Source organism: Pongo abelii, chromosome 11, assembly GCF_028885655.2.
Source record: "Pongo abelii isolate AG06213 chromosome 11, NHGRI_mPonAbe1-v2.0_pri, whole genome shotgun sequence".
In the NCBI taxonomy this organism is placed as follows: Eukaryota; Metazoa; Chordata; class Mammalia; order Primates; family Hominidae; genus Pongo; species Pongo abelii.
Genome location: NC_071996.2, coordinates 107,583,027 through 107,608,893, shown reverse-complemented (window position 1 = coordinate 107,608,893; position 25,867 = coordinate 107,583,027). Strand labels below are relative to the sequence as shown.

At 41.8% G+C, this 25,867-nt stretch overlaps 1 long non-coding RNA gene across 1 annotated transcript in view; it reads right to left on the bottom strand.

Moving 5' to 3' along the window:
* Positions 1-7,346: 7,346 nt before the first annotated feature.
* Positions 7,347-25,867, bottom strand: part of LOC129058103 (uncharacterized) — a 228,188-nt gene continuing 209,667 nt past the window's right edge. The window contains exon 4 of the long non-coding RNA XR_008522964.2: positions 7,347-7,468. This is a non-coding gene — a long non-coding RNA (uncharacterized LOC129058103). The remainder of the gene's footprint in view (positions 7,469-25,867) is intronic.

The following is a 25,867-nucleotide window of genomic DNA, read 5'->3' as shown; positions in this document are numbered from 1 at the left end:
AGACTCTGTCTCAAAAAAATAAAAATAAAAATAAAATGCTCACATATATTATTTAACATCTCTGATCTTAAGACTATACTCTAATCAGAACTTATGGAAAGAGCATGGAATTTTGATTTAGAGATATGGAGGTTTGAATTTGTGACTTTATACAAACGGCTTCACCTTTCTAAGCCTCAGTGTCCCCATCTGTAAAATGGAGATGATGATACGGATGTACTGGTCAGGATTCTGGATTCCTTCTCTCTTCCTCCCTCTTCTGTCCTGTCATGCATGACTGTGAGGTGACTACTATCCTTCCAGGCATCTTGATCTTTCACACAGGCAAAAAGGAAGAGGGTAGGTAGCAGGCAAAGGGCACAAGCCAACTGAATCTGTCATTTCTTGTCTGAAAGCAATAGCTTTCCAGAGAGCCTTCCCCAGGGAATTCACACTTACTACTCATTGGCCTGAGTTGAAGCACAGGGTCTCCCATAGCTCTGAGGAAGCCCAGGAAATCAAGTTTGTTTAGTTGGGATATTGTCCATCTGAACAAAAGCAGGCTGCTATGCGTTTGGGGCAATAAACGGGAAGACGGATCCTGGAGGCCATGGCAGTGTTTACATCGGTCTACTGCACAGCATCGTTGTGAGCATTACATGAGACATTTATGTAGAATGCCTAATGCATCCAAGGAGCTTGTTAACAGGCCGCTTCACAACACGACTTTGATGGGACCACATCCCTCACGTGGCCGTGAGTGTGGATGTTCAGGAAGAAAACCAAATCCATACTGATGGATTCTACAGGGGACTATGACATCTTCTGTCAACACTCTTGACCTGTATTCCCAGACCCGAGGAGACTCATGTTCAGGGTGGTTAAGCCTCTCTCCCTGAGGCCACTCCCACGGGTGAGGAAACAGTGGGTCTGCCGAGACCTCAGCTGGTTTCAGAGCCCCGCACCATCCTCTGAGCTCGCCTACTTCTGAATATAATAATATGTTGATAAAATACCTTGTCAAGCTCCACAGTGTTCCCTGCCACACGGTCTTATTACACTTCTGCTTCATAATTAAAATTGAAAGAACACAAGCCCACTGGACCTGTCGTTAGCATGTGGAGTGGCTGCCACGGAAGGGACGTCACGTTTGATTTCTAGGCCTGGCCCCACATGCTGGCAGGGGCCCGGGGCATTTGTTCACCATGGCGATTCAACCTCCTCCAATTTCTTACCAAGCAAATGTGTGTGCGTGAGGTGCCATTTTTTTGCTCTTGCTGGCGAGTTGTAGGATAGAAGCCCTGTGACGGAACAGCGGGGAGGGGGAAGAGACTTGCAAGAAGGGAATAACCTGAGAAAGACACAAAACTAGAATCTCACACACTGGTAAGAAAAATGGAGCCCTTCAGGCATTCCCATGCTATTCACACAGAGTAGGACATATTCACAGTATCTTACAGCTTACGTTTCTGAAATATCCCAAGAGCTGGGAAACAGCAGAAAAATACACATGTATACATATGGCGGTGGGGGGCCTCTCTATTTCTGGCATAAATCTTGTATCATTGGGACATAAATCAACCTTCTGGGATTACAACCTATAACTCAAGCATGAAGCTACCAACCCCCCGCACCAAATTTGGCTAGATACTGCCCACCCCTAGGAAGAAAGAGAAAGCTGAAGTCTCCTGCATTCAACCACAGCTTCCTGTCCTTCCAAGACCCCGAAGAGAGTCAAAATCTAGTTAGTCTTTTCAAATGACAGTGAAACCCTGCCACAGCTGATGGAAACCAAGCCATGTCCTCTGTAGGCCCTGCTCTGTTGCAGCCTGTGCAGGAGGAAGGGTGGGCCGATGGGACAATTCGTAGAGAAAACTTCAAGTGGAAAATCTTTTATACCCTCCAACACAGTATCTGGCTGAAAGCCAGTTATTCAGGTGCCAGAAATGGCTCTGTGGGTAGCAGCAAAGAGTGCAATCTAGAGGCAGGGAAGACATCAGAGATGGTTTACGCAACACGTTATTAGTCTAGGCTATTCTTGTATCAAGTGACAGAAGCTGTATTCAAACTGATCTTAAGGAAGTTAAATAAATAAGTAAATAACTAAATAAGTAATTTTAAAAGGGATTTGTTACCCCTGTAACTGGAAACTACAAAGGAAGACTCAAACGCTTTAGGCAGCTGGGTCCATGGGCTCAAATGGATTTGTTTTTCTCTCCATCTCTTGACTCTGCTAACCCCTACCTAGCCTTATTGTCAGCTGAGCTGTCTCCACAAGACAGACACTAGTAACTTGAATTTATGTTTTCTCTGGCTTAGCAGCTGCATGGAAAGAAAGTGTATGTTACTCATTGTTTTTCAAAAATGCTAGGTAACAACCACAAAATCTCAATAGTATAGGAAGAATTTATTTAATCAATTCAAAGCTTGACTGTAGGGAGGCTTTGCTTCATTCTAAGGCAGCCAGAGTAGCTTTGTTCCATTTGTGTTCATTCTTGGGTCAACGATGAAGGAATAAAGCTCCCCTGAGGAAGCTTTTCTCAAGTCAAAAGCAGAGGTACAAATCCCAAAGCACAAGCAAATTTCAAGCCCTTGCTCACATTATGTTTACTAATATCCCATTGACCAAAATAAGCCATGCAGCCCAGTCCAAAGTCAAGAGGCAAGGAGATATGTCTTACATTTTAACTGGAAGAACTGCAAAGTTACAGGGCAAAGGGTGTGGACAGAAGGAAGAGTAAAGAGCTGGGACTAATCAGTCAGCCACAGAAGACATCTCTTTTCCGGAGTCCAGCTATCAATCTCAGCTTACATGCAAATGGGCCTTGGTTGAGTAACATGCCCATATCCTTGAACCAATCTCTAGGATGCAAGTGGGGGAACTGAATTGCCCGCCTGAGTGATCCAGTGCATTCTATGGAAGTGCTGTTAATGATGGGCAACGGGGCTTTAGAATTGATAGCTCCTGGGGACGACGTGGAGTGCAGGAAGAGCTCTCCAGAGGAACAAGAAAAAGGGACATGAAAAAGCAGACTTAGTGGATAGGAGCCATAGCTGCCACTGTTCACTATAAGAAAAACTGTGAACAATCACATGCAGTTAGGTCTTTACTCCTTGACTCCTCTGGAAATGTCTCTGAAATGCGGGGAGGTAGGGAGGGAATAGAGCAGGCACGCGAGGTATATGCTTATGATTCCTTGTCATGAGCTCTGCTAGTGCCATGTTCAGGGTGTCCACATGTATGTATTCACATTTATGCATACAAGCATATACATGCATACATGTATATTAGCATGATCCAACCTATTGTGCTAAAATCATGATTCTAAGTATGGAGTTAATATTTTCTGTGATTGTCACTATTACTATGGGTACATAACAAATTATCCCAGAATGTGGTGGCTTAAAACAATGGCAACGTTTTTTGTTTTGTTTTGTTTTGTTTTTCTAGCAAATCTGCAATTTGGGCCTGGTAGTTATAGTTCATCTCTGTTCCAAGAAGTGTCAGCTCAAAGGCCTCTGAAGGCTTACTCAGAGGAAGGCGGCAGATGTTAATAATAGAACAATAAATTCAGCTAATTTTTTCAGCCTTTCTGAGCCTTAGTTTCTTTATCCACAAAATGGGAATGCAAATACACATTATGGTGTGTATTTTTCACAGTTGTGAAAATTAAAAGAGATAATTTTGATAAAGATCCTAACCCAAAAGAGTGTAGCAATCTTTTCTATCCTCCCCCATATGCCTTCGAGGGTGTTCTTGAGTTATTTATGGTGGTTGGAGTTATGGCCACAATTTCTCCCCGAACATTAGGGCATAGAGTGTAACCCTTGCTATGAGTGAGTCCAGAACTGGAATCTGACCATTAGCAGACAGGACCCAGTGCCCTTTAGATCTGTAGAGCTTTTAACTGAAGTCAGTAGATTGTCACCTAATTGATAAGTGAAGGGACACATGAAATGCTGGGAAGTAAGTTTATGTTAGTACTAACTTTAATACAAAAGTTAGCTTAAAATTGACAATGGTTCTATCCTTCCCAAAATAATGTGTAAACTAATGTGAAAACATAGACATAAGAAAGAAGCAATTTATCCAAATAGTGTCATGATCTAAGAAGTTTTCTTACTTTTTAATCTTTCTGTTTGATACGTGTAAGTTAGTATGAAAATGCTGTCTATTGGGCCAAACATCATCTATTTGGGGGCTGTGCTACATCTCTCTGACAAGGAGCCTTTCTTTTGACACTTCTCAAATCATTTTTGAGAAAATCTTCTCAAAAAAAATCATTTTTTCTCAGAAGATACAGTTTTCTTTCATGAGAGATAAAATTTTATTGCCAATTCCTCCCAATCCACTTTCCACTTTTAATGAAGAATTATATTTTTCCATGAATGGGTAACTAAATACAAATGTGCATTCTTCATTGATGCAGTTAACTAGGACTCTGGAAAGCCCACAATCCAGGAATCATTAACTCTTTTCCTGGGCCTCCATTCTTGCAAACTAAAGCTCCACAGTGATGGTTTCTACTTGATTCATTTGGGCCCGAAGAACTTTAATGGAAGATGGAGTTTGCATGGGGTCATCTTAAGAATTTGGTTAAGAACCTGCAAATAGATTTTCCAGGCCACTCTGGGAAACTACACACACCAACAAACCTGGTCTCTTCAAGGTCCTTTAGTTTGGGATCTGCCTAGCATAAGCTCAAACTCCAAGGGCTAATCAACACTCAAATTGAGGGTAAGAAATGTTGAGAGTAAATGAAAAGGAATTTGCTTTATTAAATGTTTCTCTAGACAGTGCCCCTATTCTTTTCCTAGCAGGACAGCAAAGCCCCATTGGGAAGGCTGGCTAGCTGTGAAATGACATACATGCAGAAGAATTGTCTTCCAGATATCCCTCAACAACTAATTTGTCTCCTGAAGCATGAAATTTAATTACCCATATTGGACATACTTGCATAATCACATATTTTTATTGCACAAAATTGTTCAGTCTTTTAAAGTGTAGGGACAGAATCCTGGTTATAGAAATGTCTTTGACATTGGAGATTTGCACAAGTAAACATTTCGTGTGAATAACTATTTTCCAGTGTGGATTCTCATTTGCCGCCTTTTGATATTGTTGAGCATTCACTTGCACTCATATTTTGCTGCTATGTTGACAAAGGGGGACTGATAAGTTTTTGTTAAACTCTTGTAATATTAAGCCCTGCTATCAAATTCATCCTAAGCTTCTGCTAATCCTCTTCTTTGTTGCTTATCATAGAACATAAATCGTCCTCCACCTCTGAGCAAGCTCATACCCTTCTCCAGCACTTTTCAATCTCACTCCCACTTCTCTTGAAACAAGGTGACCAGAAGTGAACATGAGACTCCCTACAAGGACAGAGGCATACCACTTCTTCAAGGGAAGCTGATTAACTGTGAAATAACCAGCAATATTTTTAGCACTCTTCTCACTTTTATAAAAGAGATTGAGATGTCACATTTACTTGGCTAATGGCTATTGCCCCTAGGAAAAGCTGAAGTTAGCCTAAAAATGGCTGATCATGACTATTAGGGCAGAGATAGGAGAATTACCCCACTAGGAAGCCATGGTGCCCATTTGAAGTTTGGTTTCTAAGGCTCTTTGTGGAAGCCTAGCTGGACATAAGAGGAGAGACATATACAGGAGTTCAAGCATGGTGCTAGGGGGTGGGTATGTAGAGAAAAAAGCAAATGGTCCAGGGAATGGGACAATAGGGGGGATATACATTTATAATATTTATGCAGAACCTAATATATGCCAGGGAATATTTGTAAATGCTAGTCATGAGCTAGCTCATAATCCTCCCAGCAGCCTTAAAAGGTGGGAACCATTATCATAATCATTTTAGAGAGGAGATAGAACCTTGGAGAGATTTTCTGAAGCTCTCTAAGCCAGTAGTCTTAATTGTAATACTTTTCACATCATTAGGCCTTTTGTTTTCAATGCATTTTCTTACCTAACCCCCAAAACAATTCTATGAAGAAAGTACTCCTTTTAGAGATAGAAACCAAGTCCCAGAGAGGTTAAATAACTTCCTCAAGCTCACACAGCTTGCCAGTGGCAGAGATGAGGTCCAAATCCAGTTCCATGTGATGCATCAGGCATGGAACTCCAAGGGTGCCATGTGGTGGCTGCTGTCCCAGCTCTCCCCTACCTCCATCAGAGCCAGCATGAACTTTGGAACACTGACTTGCCCAAGGAAGTATGTGAAGTCCTGAGGTGTCACTAGATTTTCCATCTTTCTCAGGTTTTTTTTTTTTTTTTTTTGCTTTCTGTCTTTGGACTTCTTTAGAGCTTAACTGGCTCATGCCTTTGGCATTTTAATCACCACCCTGCATTCTTGGGAAGCTTAAATTTGCTTGTTAGTTCTTAGGGGAAGCTGAGTTTGTAAGCAATCACTAAGTCCAGCAATAGTATGCTGCCAACAATCAATAAATAACAGAAAAGCCAGAAGGCAACTAGAATGTAATCATCTGCGGGTGGTGTAGGGACACTCCCATGCCACTCTCACCCATTTCTTGAGATTTCTAACTGGTTACCCTTCACATGGAAGTCACTGCATCCCAGAAGTGTAGTAGTAAACGTTGACCCTCAGATGTTAGGAAGTAGAGTAGGAAGTCTCCTTTGATAAGTGCTTACCACGTAAGGACACTGATTTGTGCAACTGTATGTAAGTTACTCACCATGACTTCCAAAGCCAATAACAAATAATCAATATTATGTCACGTTGTCCACATCAAGTGTATCACTGAGCCAGCAATGGAACCCAGGCCTATGTAAGTCCTAAACCTGTTCCTTTCTAGAAACATGCTCCTGAATAAAACCAATGGCACAATCCATTGGCTACTTTTTCTAGTTGGTCTTTTGGGGGCAGTTATCTGTGTAAATAGCAACTAGAAATTTGCTATTTCCATACTACCTTGAGGATCTGCCATAATGGGAAATGAGACAAGAACAAAAGCCCCATCAGTTACTATTTCTTCAGATTTCTGTTGTCATGGAGAACACAGTTATCGGGCTTTGTTTGCTGTAGCTGCAACTAAATTTCCCAAACCTGCTAAGTGAAGTCCATGTATGACTGGCACAGTGACCAGCAGAACAAAAAGCTACAAATTATCTCTATAGAACATTAATCGAAGGTCTCTGTGCTATAGAATCCTTTTCTCAATTAGAGAGCTGTCTAGGGAGTAATGTTCTCTCTAAAAATCATGATATACACAGCTCTATAAATCGATGAAAGACTTGTGACCATTAAACTTAATTGATACTGAATTTAGAGGAATACATTTCAATCATGTTGCCATTTTATTTGAAAATTAGTTTCTGGCATTACCTCTTTCCTTCCCTCGACATGCAGGGACACGCAGCACTCCGAAGTGAGCTATCCAGGAACCAGGGAGATGCAGCTCTGACTGCGAAGGCCTCAGCACCGGGCAACCACACAGAAGATGTTTCAAGGTGCTGTAAACAAGTAGACACAAAACAGGAAATAAAAACTGATTTCAAGTAAAATCAGCAACAACTTGGTTTTATATAGTACCCCATATGTTTCACAGGAATAATACCCCATGGCACTTTATAGGGAAAAAGGTAAAAAAAAAAAAAGGCTGCTCCAAGGACCACACTAGGAAAATAATTAACTTCTTGAATATGTTCTCAGGCTTGAGTAGGTGCAATTCTTTCCTTGAGATTACTGTCGGCAATAGTGCTGGGGAGCTGTTGTTTTCTGTAATTGGCTCTGGATGGAAGCCATGCTGAAAGCAAAGAGCAAAGACAGCTTTGAGTCAGAATGTTTGGAGTGTGTGAGAGCATGTATGTGTGAGTATGTGTATGTGTGAGCATGTGTGTGTGTGTGTGTGTGTGTTCATATGTGAATTGCAGGAAACCCTCCTCAAATGTGATCAATTTATCTAATCTAGAACCATCACTGAAGCATTGTGACAAAGTAATAAAAGAAATCCAGAATTGATTCTATCTAAAGAGCCCAAATGCACTTACCCTGTCACTGTTTTCTAAATGCAGTCATGGAGGAAAAAAAAACTGAAGAAAGAAGCTTCTTTTTTGAGACGGAGTTTCACTCTTGTTGCCCAAGCTGGAGTGCAATGGCACAATCTTGGCTCACCGCAACCTCTGCCTCCCAGGTTCAAGTGATTCTCCTGCCTCAGCCTCCTGAGTAGCTGGGATTACAGGCATGCTCCACCACGCCCGGCTAATTTTGTATTTTTAGTAGAGACGGTGTTTCTCCATGTTGGTCAGCTCAGTCTCGAACTCCCAACCTCAGGTGATCCACCCGCCTAGGCCTCCTGAAGTGCTGGGATTACAGGCGTGAGCCACCGTGCCCGGCCCAAAAGAAGCTTCTTTTTTAAAAAGAAAACAAGAAACTGACAAGAAATATGTTTTGCACATAAACCTTCCAGAAGTATATTATATGTGTAGTAATTTTTTCCCGAATAGGCACTACTTATCCATTTCCATGAAGATCTTTCTAGACAGATGGATTCTTTTCCTATCTGTTCTTTGCTATCAAACAACTCTATCTTATCCATATCAGCTGTTAATGGTATAAAACTATGCTTTCTTCAAATCTATTTCCTTGAGAAATAAAACACAGAAGTATAAATAACTGACTTTCCCCCCTAAGTTTTATCTAAATTCCTTTATTCCTTTCTCTGAAACTCTGTGTACATCAAAGAATGTATTACACTTTCTGTCTAGGAACAAACTTATAATGAGGAGCGTTTGCCATGAAAACAATGCTTTTCTATTTACATAGACTGTCTGCACCCAAAACCATATCCAGATACATTAATTGTTTGCTAAATATCTTAAATATCCAATTAAATATGCCACAACAAAGTAATTTACTTATTCACTTTCTAAAAAACCTAATTATTAAATTTTTGACTGTGTAATATATTATTTTCTTTTTAAAGTAGAGATCATAGAACATAATTTGTGATTGCATAATATTTTATGTTTTTTTAAGTTAAGCGTTAGGTAGGTAGAATTTTAGAGACATAGGAAGTTGTATATTAGAAGCATTATAATAATCGTCATTTCAGCAAGAAAGATCTATGCATATCCATTTTGTTTTTCAACCAACATGCAAGATCACTGCTAGAAAATGTGTAGATATAAAACAAGTTATAACCTTTACTATATTACTAAGAACTCGCAATCTAGAATAGATTGAATACAAAAACAAATGACCATTTTTTTCCAACGTGGAATGTGGTATTTGACATAAGAAAGATGCAAAATGTTATGAGAGGTCAAAGAAGATCAAGGTCACATCTGTTTTCTGGGGTTTGGGGCAATGGGGAAAACAGGAAAGTCTGGTTGCGGGGGAGTGGAGCTGGCATCTGGAGGAATTTGAAACCTCTGGTACCTGTCGCTACAGCAGATATTAAACATGGCTCCACTCCCAGCCAGATAATGTAGATCTGAATGATAGGTGGACTTCTTATAAACAAGAAAATTGATTCAAATTGAGGCACCTGATTGGGAAAAAGTGTGATCAGAGAATGTAGACTAGGTCAACCTGGCTGGAGAGTAGAAAATGTAGATGGAAGATAATTGAGAAAGACATTCAAGACGCCCAAATTGCTCTGATAAGGAGGTATTTCTTTTAGTACATGAGGTGGGGTGTGATTTTGTGCAGGTGAGTTTGGATTTTTTTATTTGTTTGTTTGCAAACAAAAACTTGATTCACTTAAGTTGTAAAGGCCCTTATTGGACGTTGACTTAGTCACTCAGAGAATTCACAAGAAGACTGAGAAACAGCCTTGGGCAGTGAGCAATCAAAGACGTTGAGAACACAGCTGATTGTGCTGCAGGAATTGTCTGATCAGAAACCCCTATGATGACCTCCCCAGTGGGCACTGCTGGTTTCCTGACTCCATGGCCGCCACTGTTCCAGACACTGGTTATAGACCCACTTCCCCGACTACAGTGGATGTTAAACGGTTTCTTGCTTTCCGTGCTCCAGGAACAGAGTTCTGGATGGATCATCTGATCCGCTAAGCTTAGGTCATGAACCCTCCCCTGGCTGCCAGGGCTCTTGGAGAACAATTATCTGGCCTTCTCTACTCCTGCAGTGGGTGCCCCCCCAATTAGAAAGGGAATTTAGATATTAGTTGGTTAAAAAAATCCAACAAATGCCTGTCATAGAGTCATAGAGGAAGCCATGTTTGTGCAGGGCTACTAAGAGTAGATAGAATTTCCAGCTGGGTGCAGTGGCTCATGCCTGTAATCCCAGCACTTTGGGAGGCTGAGGCAGGCAGATCATGAGGTCAAGGGATTGAGAGCATCCTGGCCAATACAGTGAAAGCCCGTCTCTACTAAAAATACCAAAAAAAAATATTAGCTGGGCGGGCGTGGTGGTGGGTGCCTGTAGTCCCAGCTACTCAGGGAGGCTGAGGCAGAAGAATCACTTGAACCCAGGAGGTGGAGGTTGCAGCAAGCCAAGATCATGCCATTGCACTCCAGCCTGGTGACAGAGCGAGACTCTGTCTCAAAAAAAAACAAAAAGAATTTCCAAGAGAAGAGTGTCAAATGTTTATTTGACATAAAGGAAATGGGAAAATACCAAAGAAGAGAAATAAAAAGTCATTGGGCATTGTAGTTAGGAGGTCATCCATGCCCTGGAATGTTTCTAAATTTCATTTACATAAATACTCAAAACGTAATACACATTTATTGAAATACACAATGCGCAGCTGTAATTATTTGCTATACAAATTCACATTTTGAAAAACTGATGTTCCATTTGAGGAAGACTATTCACTCTTTCAGGTCAACATGAAGCCAAAAGTATCTAATGATTTTATGTGTGACTAGGTCTGAGTTTTAAATGGGAATTATATGTTGGATAATATATCCAGATCGGACCATAAGAGTTTATGCAAAACTCTACTCTGTGTTCAGGTTATTCTCCATATAAAATGCTCAGGAAGGAAAACTCTTGTTTTAAAATATCCCCAAAGCTGACTCCACAATCTCTCTTAGCATTCATTTAACCATTCTAGTAGAGTTAAACACACTTTGTGGCTATAAATTTGAATCTTAAGAGAGACAAGCAAAACTTTGTTAATACTTCCTAATTTGAATAGAAAGAAAAGCTGATGGCAAGAGAAAACTCACAATTATGTTCAGAAAATTTACAACATGAAACATCTCAGCAATTGCCAATATTTAAAGGTTATGTCCATCATGCTGGAAAGTGGCATAAAGTTTTCACCCTTTTCAAGTAATTGGGCATCATACTGATGGGGAAAATTGTGCATGTCAGTGATTCCTGCACTGATGTGGGGAAATTGACGGACACTGTTTAAAGGAAACCAAAGTTTTTGTACATCAACATGTCATGCTGGGAATAATTACACAACTGTTTTGTTACCTCAGCACTGTGCCATATATTATAATATCCACTGATTCTTCCAGAGTTCTTTTGTTTGTTTTGCAAAGTGCAGCCGTTCTGGGAAATACATACTTGTAAAATGATTGATGCTAATACACTTTATAAATGAAGCCTAAAGCTCAGTAATACTGATAAATATTGTCCTTACTGCTGAGGGTACATTTAGAAATGGCCCCCACTCTACATTCATTAGGTTTAGCATCATCAACATGAAACGACAGGTTAATAGGTCAAGAAAGGACCTCAGGAGGTCAACCAGTGTTTGCTGCAACCATCAGGTAAGCCTGCATTCAAGCCATTTATCCACATGAGAATCATCATCAATAAATCTTTTAGCATCCACAGTGTTTGTGTGTGTGTGCATGTGTGTCTGATTGTGTGTTTGTGTATGTGTAGGGGCAGCTGGTTCAAGATCTCTTCAATAATATCTGCTCATGTAGCTTGTTATTATTTACATAGCATTTCGTATTTGCAGAGGGATTTTCCAACACTTACTAATCCTCACAGCATTAGTGTAAGGTAGGGCAGTCCCAGTTCTTCCACACACAAAGGCACAACAATTAAGAGGCTTGAAGAGGCCTGCAAACTAGTGTTTGAATAAGGATTAGTATCTACAGTTCTTGACCCTGAATTCTTTACAAATCTACTACTTAAAAAAAAAAAAGTTGACCTTTCACTTTGGGTATTATCTTAGACTATTAGGTCCTTACAAATCTAGCAGGACCAGGGGACTGGGCAGGAGAGAATTAAATTAGACTTCTCAAGTCTAAGGCATATATTTACCAAGAGAATTGACTCCCAGGAGATTCATATGTCGGAGTGGTTGCACCAGTTTGCACCATTGCTGGGCTAGTTCCCTCATGGTCCTGGGGAAGGAAGCCTAGTAATGGAGTTAGAGGGCACTGAGCTCCTTCCCTTGAGGTGAGAGGAGAAAATATGCAAGTATATTTTGACAGGCTGGAGTGGGGAAAGTACAATATGTTCACAGTTAAAAAGAGAATATACTGTAATAAATAAAGATCTTTCTGAGTTTTGTCATCAACGTTAACTAATACTGCAGGTCAGTTGTATTTATTGAGCCTAAACAGGTGCATTGCAGGGCTGGGGATGTTAGCCCACATTGCAATAATTATGGCCAGGCAAACCAGTCAGAATGAGAACCGGATGCCTCTTATTCTTAAAACTTGCTTTACATGTCCCTTTGGAACTGACAAATTGCTCAGGTGAAAGTCATCCCCTGCCAGGTTTCTGCAATTTTCCCAGCTTCGTGCAACTTTTCATTTTCTTGTTTCTTGTCATGAACGTAGAAAAAGAGCCACCTAATACCTTTGGGATGGCATTTGCAGTTTGGCTGCAAAGTGGAAGTGTTGGACAAGTCTGGAGAGGATTGTCTTTTACAACAGGATTTCAGAATTTTTTAGCTCCTTTGCAACTAGCTGACAAATGACGACATGGGGTGATTTCTACCACAAACGGGAAGCACTTTTGTTCCATTGGTGATAGCTAGGAAGCACTGTTTTAAAACTCCATGCCCACTGTGTATACCATGAGGTAGCTAGCACATGGGCAGAATCCTAAAGGTGTCATATCACAGGAGCAAGAAGTAAAAACATCGTCACGAATTCGAAACGTTGGGCTGAGAAGATAAATCAGGTAATCTCAATATGGGTAAGCAAAAGATCTCAGGGATGTGACAGGTAATTCATTGCTCTGTTTTGAAGCAGCCATTTTCCTCCTTTGTAAATGAACTCAGTATAGTTGTAAGTAGGGGTGTCTGTGAGAAGAAAATAGTAATGTGGGTGGGTAGAGGCCCACGCATCATCACATGGTGTGACACCTTGGTGGGAGGGATCCAGGCACTGGAGTCCCATAGCAAGACATGCTCAGCCAATCACTCATTTCCTTGGTAATCAGACCAAGGGGGAAGCTGGCCCATCTAGCTTAAATGCCCATGACATTTATTTCTACAATAAACCAAATGCTAAAGCAAATGTTAAATTTTACTAACAAGAGTATCAAAGATTCTTGTTGGGTATCAGTTAACCTTTTTTTGAAAGGGGTCTGAATTAGTTAGAAATATGTTTGGTACAAGTAACAGAAAACCTAATGAAGAGTGACTTAACCAAATAAGGGTCTGTTTTTCTCATGTAACCACAAGTCTGGTGGTGGTAGATGACCGAGGCAATTACTCCCCAACATCATCTAAACAGACTCTGTTCATCTTCAGCATACGGCCATGTTGTCCTCATGTTTAGTGCTTGATAATCACAAGATGGCTGCTGTGCCTTAACCAACATGTCTACATGTAAAGGACGGAAGATGGGCAGAGGGAGCACCTGCCACACCCCTCTTTACCCAGAAGCAAATGCCTTCAAAGGCTCAAAGTCTCCCAGCAGACTTGTGCTTACCTCTCACTGAACCTACTGGACCATGTGGGCCACTACAAGCAAGTGGGACTGATTTTACTATTGACAGAAACCAAAATATTTCTCCCCAAAACATTGAGGATTGTTAAATTAAAGACACTGAAAACTCCAGTCAGCACTCTGCCTCAGGCTATATTTGCCTAATGGCGGGATATAAATCCTTCTTTACTAGAGACAGCACTTGCTTATCAGCCCAGAGAAGGCACCAGCCGGCTCCAGAGTAATCTGGGAGCAGATCTTACCATCTTTCTCATTTTCTTGCCTTTTAAAAGACTGGAAGCTGTCCCATTTGTCTTGTCCCTATGTAAGATTTATGGTTCTCTATTAAAATACAAGCAAGACCTCTAAGCCACTACCTTGAGAAACATTTTTGAACTGAGGCCTCTCCCTTGTGATGGGTACATCACGCGTTAATAAATTTCTGTTTGGGCTGGGTTCAGTGGCTCACACCTGTAATCCCAGCATTTTGGGAGGCCAAGAAGGAAGGATTGCTTAAGCCCAGGAGTTCAAGACTAGCCTAGGCAACATAGGGAGAGCCTGGCTCTACAAAAAATTTAAAAATTAGCCAGGTATGGTGGCACATGCCTGTGGTCCCAGCTGCTTGGGAGGTTGAGGTGGGAGGTTCTCTTGAGCCCAGGAAATCAAGACCACAATGAGCCATGATCACACCACTGCACTCCAGCCTAGATGATGGAGTGAGACTCTCTCAAAAACAAGCAAACACACACACACACACAAACTTCTACTTGTTTTTCTTTTGTTAGTCTAACTTGTTTTCAGGAAAGTGTATCAATTAAGAACCTAAAAAGGAAAAGGAAAGAAATTTTGTTTTCTCCTCTATACTGTCCACTGTAGTAGAGGCAGCCAAGGGAGGAGGTTGAGAATGGATTTGAGGTTAGTTAACTAGCTAACAGGCATCTTACCTAAGGAGGCTAAAAAAAAAAGTTCAGAGATTTCTTCATGCATTCATTCAACCAATATTTCTGCACTCACCATTTGTATCAGTCATAAATAGCTTCTGATCACTGCATATTTTCTTTTTAAATGTCTGGATTTTTCACTCCATTTCTTTCAGATGTTCATCATGCTCTACCTGGCCAGTAAGAGCTGGGTTTAGATGCTAGTTTCTAAATTCTCTTCTCACTCCGTATTGTCTTCCTAGATTACCCTATTTAGGCACAAGCCTTCAATTACCAGCTTTTAGCAGATAATTTACAAATATAGATTTCCAGGCTATATCGTATCTTTGGGCTTCAGACTTAGGAAACAAGCTGCTGATGTTTATCACTAGGATGTTTCAAAGGCAACTCAAATCTAACAGCTTTATATATGAACTCATGATCTTCCCTTCTCACCTCCCTCAAACCTTGTTTTTTGTTTGTTTGTTTGTTTGTTTTTTGAGATGGAGTCTTACTCCGTTGCCCAGGATGGAATGCAGTGGCACAATCTTGGCTCACTGCAACCTCCGCCTCCCGGATGCAAGCGATTCTCCTGCCTCAGCCTCCTGTGTAGCTGGGATTACAGACACCCACCATCATGCCTGGCTAATTTTTGTATTTTTAGTAGAGACGGGGTTTCATCAAGTTGGCCAGGCTGGTCTCCAACTCCTGACCTCAGGTGATCCGCCCGCCTCAGGCTTCCAAAGTGCTGTGATTACAGGCGTGAGCTACTGCGCCCAGCCACCTTGTCCTCTTTCAAAGTTGACTGTTTAGGTTGCATAAGGCCATCATACATCCAGTTAAGTCTTAATCCTATTTCCCCAATATCCAATATATTACCTCCTATGCACGAAGACATTTACTTTTCTCCATCTTCACAGCTACTCTCTGGTCTAAGCTACCTGGCTCAGAATAATATTGTAACCTCCCCACACCCACTCTGGTTCCCAGCAATACATTCTCTACCTATTTACTAGATGAGCCCAAAACTAATCACATCTTTCATTCTCCGCAGTCACAATTTTTCAGGTTGTAAAACATAAGACCCTAATCCTTACACTGGCTTAGAAGACCCCATGTGGCCTGGCCACAGCCTCTTCTCCAGGCACTTCTTGCATCACCATTTCCTTCCCTCTCTAAACTCCAGCCACACAGGCCTCCTTTCCACACCTTGTTCTTTCCCTGCTTCTTTCAGCCACAGGATACCACACATGCAGTTCTTTCCTTCTGGACTGCGATTATTCTCTTGTGTCTCACTAATTCTTTCCTATCCTTCAACTCTCAGCTCAAACATGACTGCTTCAGGCATGTCTTCCCAGACCCCACCAAGACTACACCAGACACAGCTATTATACCATCTCATGCCACCTTCCCTTTACAGGGTATGCCCAAATTGTCACCTTAAGTTTACTTTTGTGATTATTTGGTTATCTTCACTAGTAGATTGTGAGTTTCATGAGTGCAGGGAATATGCTCTTCTTCCAGAAGAGTGTCTCCTGGATGCTTAACACAGTGTCTGGCACTTATTAGACAGCACCTATAATGCTCTTGAAATAAGTGATAAAATGAGGAGGAACAGTAGCTGGACAAAACATTCTTGTTTGGGAGAGTTTCCACTTGCCAATTCATTCCTTAAGTAAGCATTTTTTAAGCACCTATTATATATAAGGTCTATGTCTTGGCAATGAAAATAGAAAGATAAATGAGATAATGTCCCTGCCCTTGAGGGGTTTGTATTTTGGTTGGGGAGACAGACATATAAGCCCATGAATATGAATTAAAATAACGTATTTCTATCAATTGTGTCTCACCAGACACCAACCTGAGAGCAAAGTCCTTCTCCTGCCAGTTGAAACAAGGATGTGCTGTCTTTGCTCCATGTCAGCTCCTCATGAACTCTGTCTTCCCCCGAGTTTCATCAGTACTATTTTAATTTTTAGATTACAATGGTTTTATGTTAAGTTGGCAGCTTCCCAATGACATGTGTGGAGAAGCTGTGTTCTCATAAGCAAGTTAGGCTTGAACCCCATGGTAGGAAAAGTTGCTTCTGGGCAGTTTTCTTGTAGGCAGCTATCTGCAGAGGTGTGCATTCTTAAGGGTTTTTCTCTTTCAGAATGGAACTTTCTGACAATGTCCCTGGATCATAGGGTTCATTTAACTTTGAATCTGAAATACTTCCTTTCATGCCCTCAAGTCACCACACTTTGAGGAAGGTAATTTCTGGGACAGTGGACAGAGCAAAAGTTGTCAGCAACTCAGACATGATGCAACATTTATCTGAAACTAAAGAGCATTCTGTAAATATTTGAAAAGTGCATTATCAAAAGTGAAAGCCAGTGGTTTTATTTTTGTTTGTCTGCTATGTTTCATAAGAGGAATTGGAAGAATTCTTTTGTAAAGATGGATAATTTCTTGTAGCAAATTCATCTCAGTTAGGTGTGCAAAGCTCTTTTGTGGGTTCTCTGTTAGGTGTGAAATCTCTATATCACACACAGACCTGAGTCCTCTAGGAAGGATGCTTATTTCACCAATCTGCTGCTATGCTTTGAAATCCCATACTGAGTGTGTTTGTTTTTCATAATTTTCATAACAAATATCACAAATTTGGTCACTTAAAAAACACCAATATATGATCTCATAGTTTCCACAGGACAGCTTCTCTGGTTTCTCTGCCCTTGGTCTCACAGGACCAAAATCAATGTCTTGGTTAACCTGGGCTCTTATCTGGAGGCTTTGGGGGAAAATTCACTTCCAAGTCCATTCAAGTTGTTGGCAGAATTAAGATACATACAACTATAGGACTTTGGTCCCTCTGTCCTTGCTGGCTGTTGGCCAGGAGGTTGTTCTAAAGCTGCCTGCATTCCCTGTCTCATGGCCCCTTTCTTCATCCCCAAAGGCAGCAATGGAGTTGAGTCTTTGCACTCGGAATTTCTCTTATGTTCCTTTCTGCTACTTCCCTCAGTCTTCCTCTTAGGTCCTATGATAACTATTTTTTGTTGTAATGCTTATGTATTTATTTTAATGTGTGACATTACAAATGGTATAGTTTAAAAAGCTAAGGATAGATTTCCCTGAAAGTCACAGCAAAGGGAGTTCACTTGTAAAGGTATCCCAGGAAGCAGAAGTGATGGTCTTGGACATTAAAATAGGACTGCTTCCCTCAGCCGTCTTCTTCTGCTTAAGGGTGAACATGATTACACCAGGCCCATCCTGGTAGCTCCAGGATAATTGCCCTATCTTGAGGTCAGCTGATTAGTAACCTACTTCCATCTGCAAAGTCCCCTCACAGTTCTTAAATTAGTGTTTGATTATGTAACCCAGTCATGAGAAACTTGGGGGACATCTTTAGATTTTCATCTACCACACTGAGGTCACGGGCCACAGTTTCAGCTACCTCAGAAAATCCTTCAACGTAGTGTTGGAAGTTCTGGCCAGGGCAATCAGGCAGGAGAAGGAAATAAAGGGTATTCAATTAGGAAAAGAGGAAGTCAAATTGTCCCTGTTTGCAGATGACATGATTGTATATGTAGAAAACCCCATCATCTCAGCCCAAAATCTTTTTAAGCTGATAAGCAACTTCAGCAAAGTCTCAGGATACAAAATCAATGTGCAAAAATCACGAGCATTCTTATACACCAATAACAGACAAACAGAGAGCCAAATCATGAGTGAACTCCCATGCACAATTGCTTCAAAGAGAATAAAATACCTAGGAATCCAACTTACAAGGGATGTGAAGGAACTCTTCAAGGAGAACTACAAACCACTGCTCAATGAAATAAAAGAGGATACAAACAAATGGAAGAACATTCCATGCTCATGGGTAGGAAGAATCAATATCGTGAAAATGGCGATACTGCCCAAGGTAATTTATAGATTCAATGCCATCCCCATCAAGCTACCATGACTTTCTTCACAGAATTGGAAGAAACTACTTTAAAGTTCATACGGAACCAAAAAGGAGCCCGCATTGCCAAGTCAATCCTAAGCCAAAAGAACAAAGCTGGCGGCATCATGCTACCCGACTTCAAACTATACTACAAGGCTACAGTCACCAAAACAGCATGGTACTGGTACCAAAACAGAGATATAGACAAATGGAACAGAACAGAGCCCTCAGAAATAATGCCACATATCTACAACTATCTGATCTTTGACAAACCTGACAAAAACAAGAAATGGGGAAAGGATTCCCTGTTTAATAAATGGTGCTGGGAAAACTGGCTAGCCATATGGAGAAAGCTGAAACTGGATCCCTTCCTTACACCAAAAACCAATAGCTGTAACCAAATTATTGTAAAAGGCTAAACCACAATGTGCCCAGCTTATACAAATTGCTTATACAAAGCTTATACAAAGCCAAACAGAACAAAATGCTTTCAGAGAAGCCGCTTGTCACTGCACGTGTACAAAACACACAAAAGCAAAATAAACCCAGGAGCCCTGGGTTCCATTAGTTATTCCTGGTCTCACTGGACACTTTAACCCAATGGCATAACTGATTTTATTTTAAATGTGGCCACTGAAAAAGACAGTAGTGTCAGAACAAAATTACTTCAACATCTTTTGTTATAGTATTGCCTAAAATGAGGTATAAACGCCAGATGATATGTAAGTTGATTTTAGGTCTTATGATAACTTTTTTTTTTTTTTGAGACCAATTCTCACTCTGTCACGAGGCTGGAGTGCAGTGGCATGATCTTGGCTCACTGCCACTGCCTCCCGGGTTCAAGCAATTCTCCTGCCTCAGCCTCCCGAGTAGCTGGGACCACAGGTGTGTGCCACCATGCCCACCTAATTTTTGTATTTTTAGTAGAGACAGGGTTTCACCATGTTGGTCGGATGGTCTTGATCCACCCACCTCAGCCTCCCAAAGTGCTGGGATTACAGGAGTGAGCCACCACACCCTGCCACTATTTTTTGTTTTAATGCAGGTGTATTTATTTTTAAATGTGACTTTACAAATGATATCGTTTAAGAAGATGCTGAGTATGGGTTTCCCTGAAAATCACAGCAAAGAGAGTTCACTTGGAAAGGTATCCTAGGAAACAGAAGTGAGGGTGGTCTGTGAGATTAAAGTGGGGATCAAGGGAAAGAAATACATGGATGCATGATTGAGTTGACCATTGCTACTGTCAAGCAGCGTTTGATCCACAGGACCTTCTGAGGCATCTTATGACGTGGGTCTCAGGGCTGTCTCAGGGGATGGAAGGGGAAAGGATTTATCCAGCAACTCCCAGCCTCCACTAATCAAAGGTGGCCCCACTCTTCTGGGTTGCATGAGCATGAGTGGCCAGCAGTCCTGGCAAGTGGTCTGAGGTGCTAAACAAGTAACTGTGCAAAGCTGGCTGGCTGAGACCTCCGTGTAACTGGCTACCGCAGCAGTAGCTGGAGTAAGAGGTAGGCCCTAGATTAGCTAAATAATGAACTGGAGGTGTCCAATATGCCACTGTAAGTTTACTTTAAGTGTATGTGTTATATACATAATTGTATAAAACTACATATAAATATATAATCTTGTATAATTATATACATAATGCAGATGATATTACTACGTATGTTAATCTGGGTTGTCCAAGTAGCAGAGGAAAAGATGGGATTAAACGTACAAGAAACGTGTTAGGAGTCATGTCAATAAGACAGGGGTGTCGAATCTTTTGGCTTCCCTGGACCACATTGGAAGAAGAATTGTCTTAGGCCATACATAAAATACACTAACACTGATGATAGCTGATAAGAAAACAAACAACAAAAAAAACCTCATGTTTTAAGGAAGTTTACAAATTTGTGTTAGGCCACATTCAAAACCATCCTGGGCTGCATGTGGCCCACAGGCCATGGGTTGGACAAGGTTGCTATGAGAGATAATAGGGAGAGAGCCAGGAGAGACTGAGAGAGCCATCAGGCTATGCAGCAGGTCTGATCCTGAGTGAAGGAGAGAGGGAAGGAAGGAAGATTATTCCTCATGCCCAAGTCTCAGAGTCTCGTGCAGGACTAGGCAGAGTCTGGCAAGGCTGCCTTTGAGAGCCCTCAAGCCCAATTGCAGCAGTGTTGTCAACTCAATCATGCATCCACCTATCGGTTTCCCTCCCTTCCTGTTTCACATTCCCAGGCCCCCACTTCTGCTTCCTGCAACACCTTTCCAAGTGAACTTCCTGCCAAAGGCTTTGCCTGAGCTTTTTGAGAAACCCATATTTAGCCTCTTCCTAAACAACATCATCTTTGAAATCACACATATTAAAAAATGCACCAGTAGCAAGACTGAACATATTCAGCACAGTGCCCGAAATCAACTCCCATAACACTAGTATTGGTGCCCACTGGAGGGACAGCACCTGGGGACAGGTCCCCCTGCGGTGCCCTTGCTGCATGCAGCCATTGGCTGGGAGCAGCTGGGGGGAAGCAGGGCTCATTGCAAATGGGACTACGGATTTCCCTAGGCAGAGCTGGACCCCTGCGTCAGTAAACTCCCTGAAATCAGAGGTCTGACAGGCACATTCTCAAGGTCACCTCTGAACACATATAATAGAAATTATGAAGATTAGATAAACATGTGACTGCAGTTTTAAAAACCTGGCCCATAGCCAGGTGCGGTGGCTCACATCTTTAATCCCAGCACTTTGGGAGGCCGAGGTGGGTGGATCACCTGAGGTAGGGAGTTCAAGAGCAGCCTGGCCAACATGGTGAAACCTCATCTCTACTAAAAATACAAAAATTATCTGGGTGTGGTGGCACACATCTGTAATCCCAGCTATTTGGGAGGCTGAATCAGGAGAATCATTTGAACGCAGGAGACGGAGGTTATAGTGAGCTGAGACGGTGCCATTGCACTCCAGCCTGGGCGACAGAGCAAGACTTTGCCTCAAAAAAAAAACAAAAATGAAAACAAACAAACAAACAAAAAAACCTGGCCCTTTCATAATTGTTGAGAATCAGATTCACTGTTTACCTGACTCAAAGACACTAGTCCTTAAAATTCTAACTACAAACAAGGGAGCTCCTCTTGTTCCTGAGGTGGAGAAACATGAGTTTGGGGCAGATTTCTGTACAAGGCTGTCCTGGATTTAGTGAGTGGATATTTCTTTTCCTTTTACTGCCCGACTTCTCACCTTCTAACATTTCCCTGACCTCAAATCCTTAAGTGTTTCTCTCTTTGGCTTTTCCGTTTTGTTCTTCCATAGTCAGCAGAGGAGCTCTTTTGAAGCAAACATGGGTGAATTAAAAAATAAAGCCTGTGATCTAAATTGCAAGAGCTTCCTTCAGGAGATAAGTGTTCTGAAGTCCCTGTTTGCCTGGGGTGGGGCTGGGGTATTTGCAGCAGGCTTACTGAATAGCTGTTTAGTTAGTTGTTTCTCTGTTTGGGGCAGGTAAGTCGGTATTCATTCAGCATGGATAAATCCACTTTCCTCATTCTCTTTCCTTTCACAGTTAGTGAAGTAGCTTCTCAGATCTGCCCTTAGAATCCTTAATCCCAGTTAAAACAAAAACTATCAATGCGAAATAAGTCACAGGAATTGTTCTAAAGCAAAGGCATCTGGGTGCTTTCATGTTTTCCTTCCAGAAGATGTTGAATTAAGAAAAATTTAAGGTGATCTAGGAATTCCCTGAATGCTTTTGGTGGTATGAACATATTGTGAAAAACAAGCTTCTATTAAGGCATCAGCAGGACAAATATTGAGAAGGATAGAAAATGGGTTTCAGCAGCCTGAAGCTTTGAAGAAGAGCAAAGGAGAGTTCAATTTAACTTGTTTTTGGATACTGTCCCGGAGCTCATGCTCTTCCTCCTTCTCGTGTGTCGTGTGGACATGTGGAAGACGAGGATATGATTTTTGTAACATGGAGCATTTTTAATCCCTTTCCTGTCACACTAAATAAATAACTCACCGTGAAATACTCAGGAGATGACTCTAAACTGCAGTAGGATACGGGGCAATGTACAAAATTTTAGATGTGGACATTAATAAACCTAGCCAGAGAGTATGGTTTAGTGGGTTGTCATGGTACCAGAAACATGGGCGCCATTTAATGGAAGTTTTATCCTCATGCTTGGTTGTCTCTTAAATTGTGAACCCGTGAATCCTCTGGAAGCAGCTTCCTGGGAGCAAACACTACAATAAAACTCACCTTTCCTCAGCCTCAAAAGACTGCTGGCTTTCAGCAAAGCCCAGGTTAAGGAGGTGGGTCTCTTTCAGCCCACATCTCTTCTGTAATAACAGGACTCTGTTTTCTATTTTAGAGCAGCAGAACATGAGTCTTAGGAAGGTAAAGATGTCTGTCCAAGGTTACCCTGCAGGGCTAGTCAAGAATTATAGACCATGTTCTCACTCATAGGTGGGAATTGAACAATGAGAACACATGGACACAGGAAGGGGAACGTCACACACCGTGGCCTGTTGTGGGGTGGGGGGAGGGGGGAGGGACAGCATTAGGAGATATACCTAATGCTAAATGACGAGTTAATGGGTGTAGCACACCAACATGGCACATGTATACATATGTAACTAACCTGCACGTTGTGCACATGTACCCTAAATCTTAAAGTATAATTAAAAAAAAAAAAAGATTTATAGACCAGGAGTAGGACTAAAGCCTCCTGACTTTTATTTCAATATTTCAGTGTTTCGACCTCTTCCTTGGACATTACTTATGTATGGAAATCACATATACACAGAGATTTCTCAAAGACCTATATTTAAGGGTACTTAGCATAGCCCGGCTATTCACAGGTCCCTGCTAGAGCTAGGGCAGCAAGGAATGAAAACAAAGGGAGAATTTAATGCCTATTGAAAGCTGACTCAGAGCATGTAAAGGTGAAAGTGTGTGGTCGGAAGGCTTAGCTGCCTGTTGAGTTCTGTTATTCAATAACTCAAGGAGCCTGTTGTGAGCTGCTTTGGCTCTATTAACACATCTGGAGCTAGTGGCCATACACTGGGGACTTTTTAAAATGTAAAAGTAGCTTTGTAGGCAAACTTGTGTTAGAATGAAATACTTCTGAAGACCAAAGGCTAACTTTATAGAGTGTACCTCTCTCTCCCTCACTCAGTTCTGGGGGGCTTTTGATGGAGCATATGCTAAACCTATATACTTATTTGGAGGAGTAAAAATTGTCCTCCTGTCCTGGGTTGTGTTTACTTTCAACTTAACCCTTTGGATCTCTGAGCAGATCCAAAAATCAAACAAACTAACAAAACAGTCAACAGAGTGGAAACTCTCCTGATATTCTCCATCTGCACCTAGACCTATTTTCCCACCTGCTCCAGGCCCCATGAGGCTGACCTGTGGAGACTGGATAGTGGGCTCCCTTTCCCGCTGGGTGTTTGGTTGGGCTTGGCCAGTGGAGGTCACTATCAGGAGATGAGAGAGTAAGAAGAGATGGAGAATAGTTATTTATTCTCTATGTCATGACCAGTTTCATCATTATCATCTCTTTTCACCCTTTACCTGTCCAGATTTCTGGAAATAAATTCCAGAATAAGAGTTCATCCTGCCAAGCCAGAGCCACAGTTTGGAGATGCTGTATTCCTAGATTGAAGGCCTGGCTTCTGGTGGACAGCCCTCTCTCTAAAGCTACTCTCTCCAGGTTCTAGCAACTGCAGCCAAAGGGCCAAAGATAAATCATGAAGGAAGCCTGCGGTGAAAGTAAGGCAGCATAGAAGTGAACCAGGAGCAATTAAGTGAAATAATAAAATGACAGGTGTCTTCACTTGCTTTATAGTTGGTCTAAACATGGTACCTTGGTGGACCATTCTGAGATAAAGTTGGGACACAGTGTCTTGGAATCACAATCCACCATTTGTTCCCTTCCACCTGGCCTATTTTTCCTCATTCCCCTCCAGGAATGCATGGGCATCAAGGGTAAGGCTATTTACTAACCAAAATGCCAGTGCATGCCATTTTCCCCAACAAGAACAAAAGGGATGGAAAGTCAGTCCAGAAAGGACAGACTCTTATTTTGGAATTTATTTCCAGAAGTCTGCAGAGATAACAGATGAAATGAGATGATGAAGCCAGCCATGTAGAAGGTCTCACGACATGGAGGTTCAGTGAACTTACCATGAGAGGGTAAGTTCTGGAGAAACTGGCCAATGCTTCCCAGGGCTGGGGCAGATGCTAACTCTTGCTCTTTCTTCTCAGTAATGGTCTTGTTTTCCCCCAGATTACCTTTGCACCGACATCCCAGTGTTCGGACATGGAGGCTAAGACATAGGCATCCTTTGCTGCTAGATCTGCCTTTAGCCAAGAAGAAGGTGACTAACAGTCACTTGGGTTCCCTGCTGAGGTTAGGGCCAAAGCCACAGCTGTCTGTGGTAGAGGATTCTTTATCTGAAGAGAAGGTAGCTCTGGTAGGTGGACACGGCAGTAATAATATCATCATAATAGCATAACCAGTTAATGAGATCTGTAATTGCCACAGTCAGTCTCAGCATGTTTCTGTCACCATCCAAGTGATCAAAACCTACCATAGAGCCCTAAACCCTCCTGTCTTCAAACATTTCCTTGGCCAGGAGTGGGGATTTGTTTACCAAAGGCAATATCCTAAATACTGAATCTTGATGATCATTTCCACCCTCCCAACATCTGAGAAGGCTGCAGTTTCTCTCAGTTGACTACAGGTTGAGTCTGACTTTGTGAAAGAAGCTTTGTCTCCAGGGATCTCTTAATTGGGGTAAGAGAAACTGAAACACCTTCATTTATGTCATGCCAACCTTTCCGAGATCCCAAAGCACATTAGGATTGTCGCCTTATTAATGTGCCTTACTGCAAAGCCCACAGAGCAGCACACACCTGCCTGGAAGGTGTAAGCCTTCAACTGAATGGTACATGCCACCGATACAGAGTCATTCACTGACACCCCCAGCCTGACCCCGCTTAGTTGCTGAGATCTGATGAGATCAGAGCAGAAGGTGACAAGGCTGTGAGCTTAATTAAAGGAATGGTTTTGTTCAATCCATGCTCATCCTTTTCCCCTTCACGGAGTAATTCTCACACATGCCAAGAAAATCACAATGAGGAGGAGATTATGACCTAGTGATCTCATTCAGGATGTGACATTATCTCATTTCAACAGCCTGGGAAG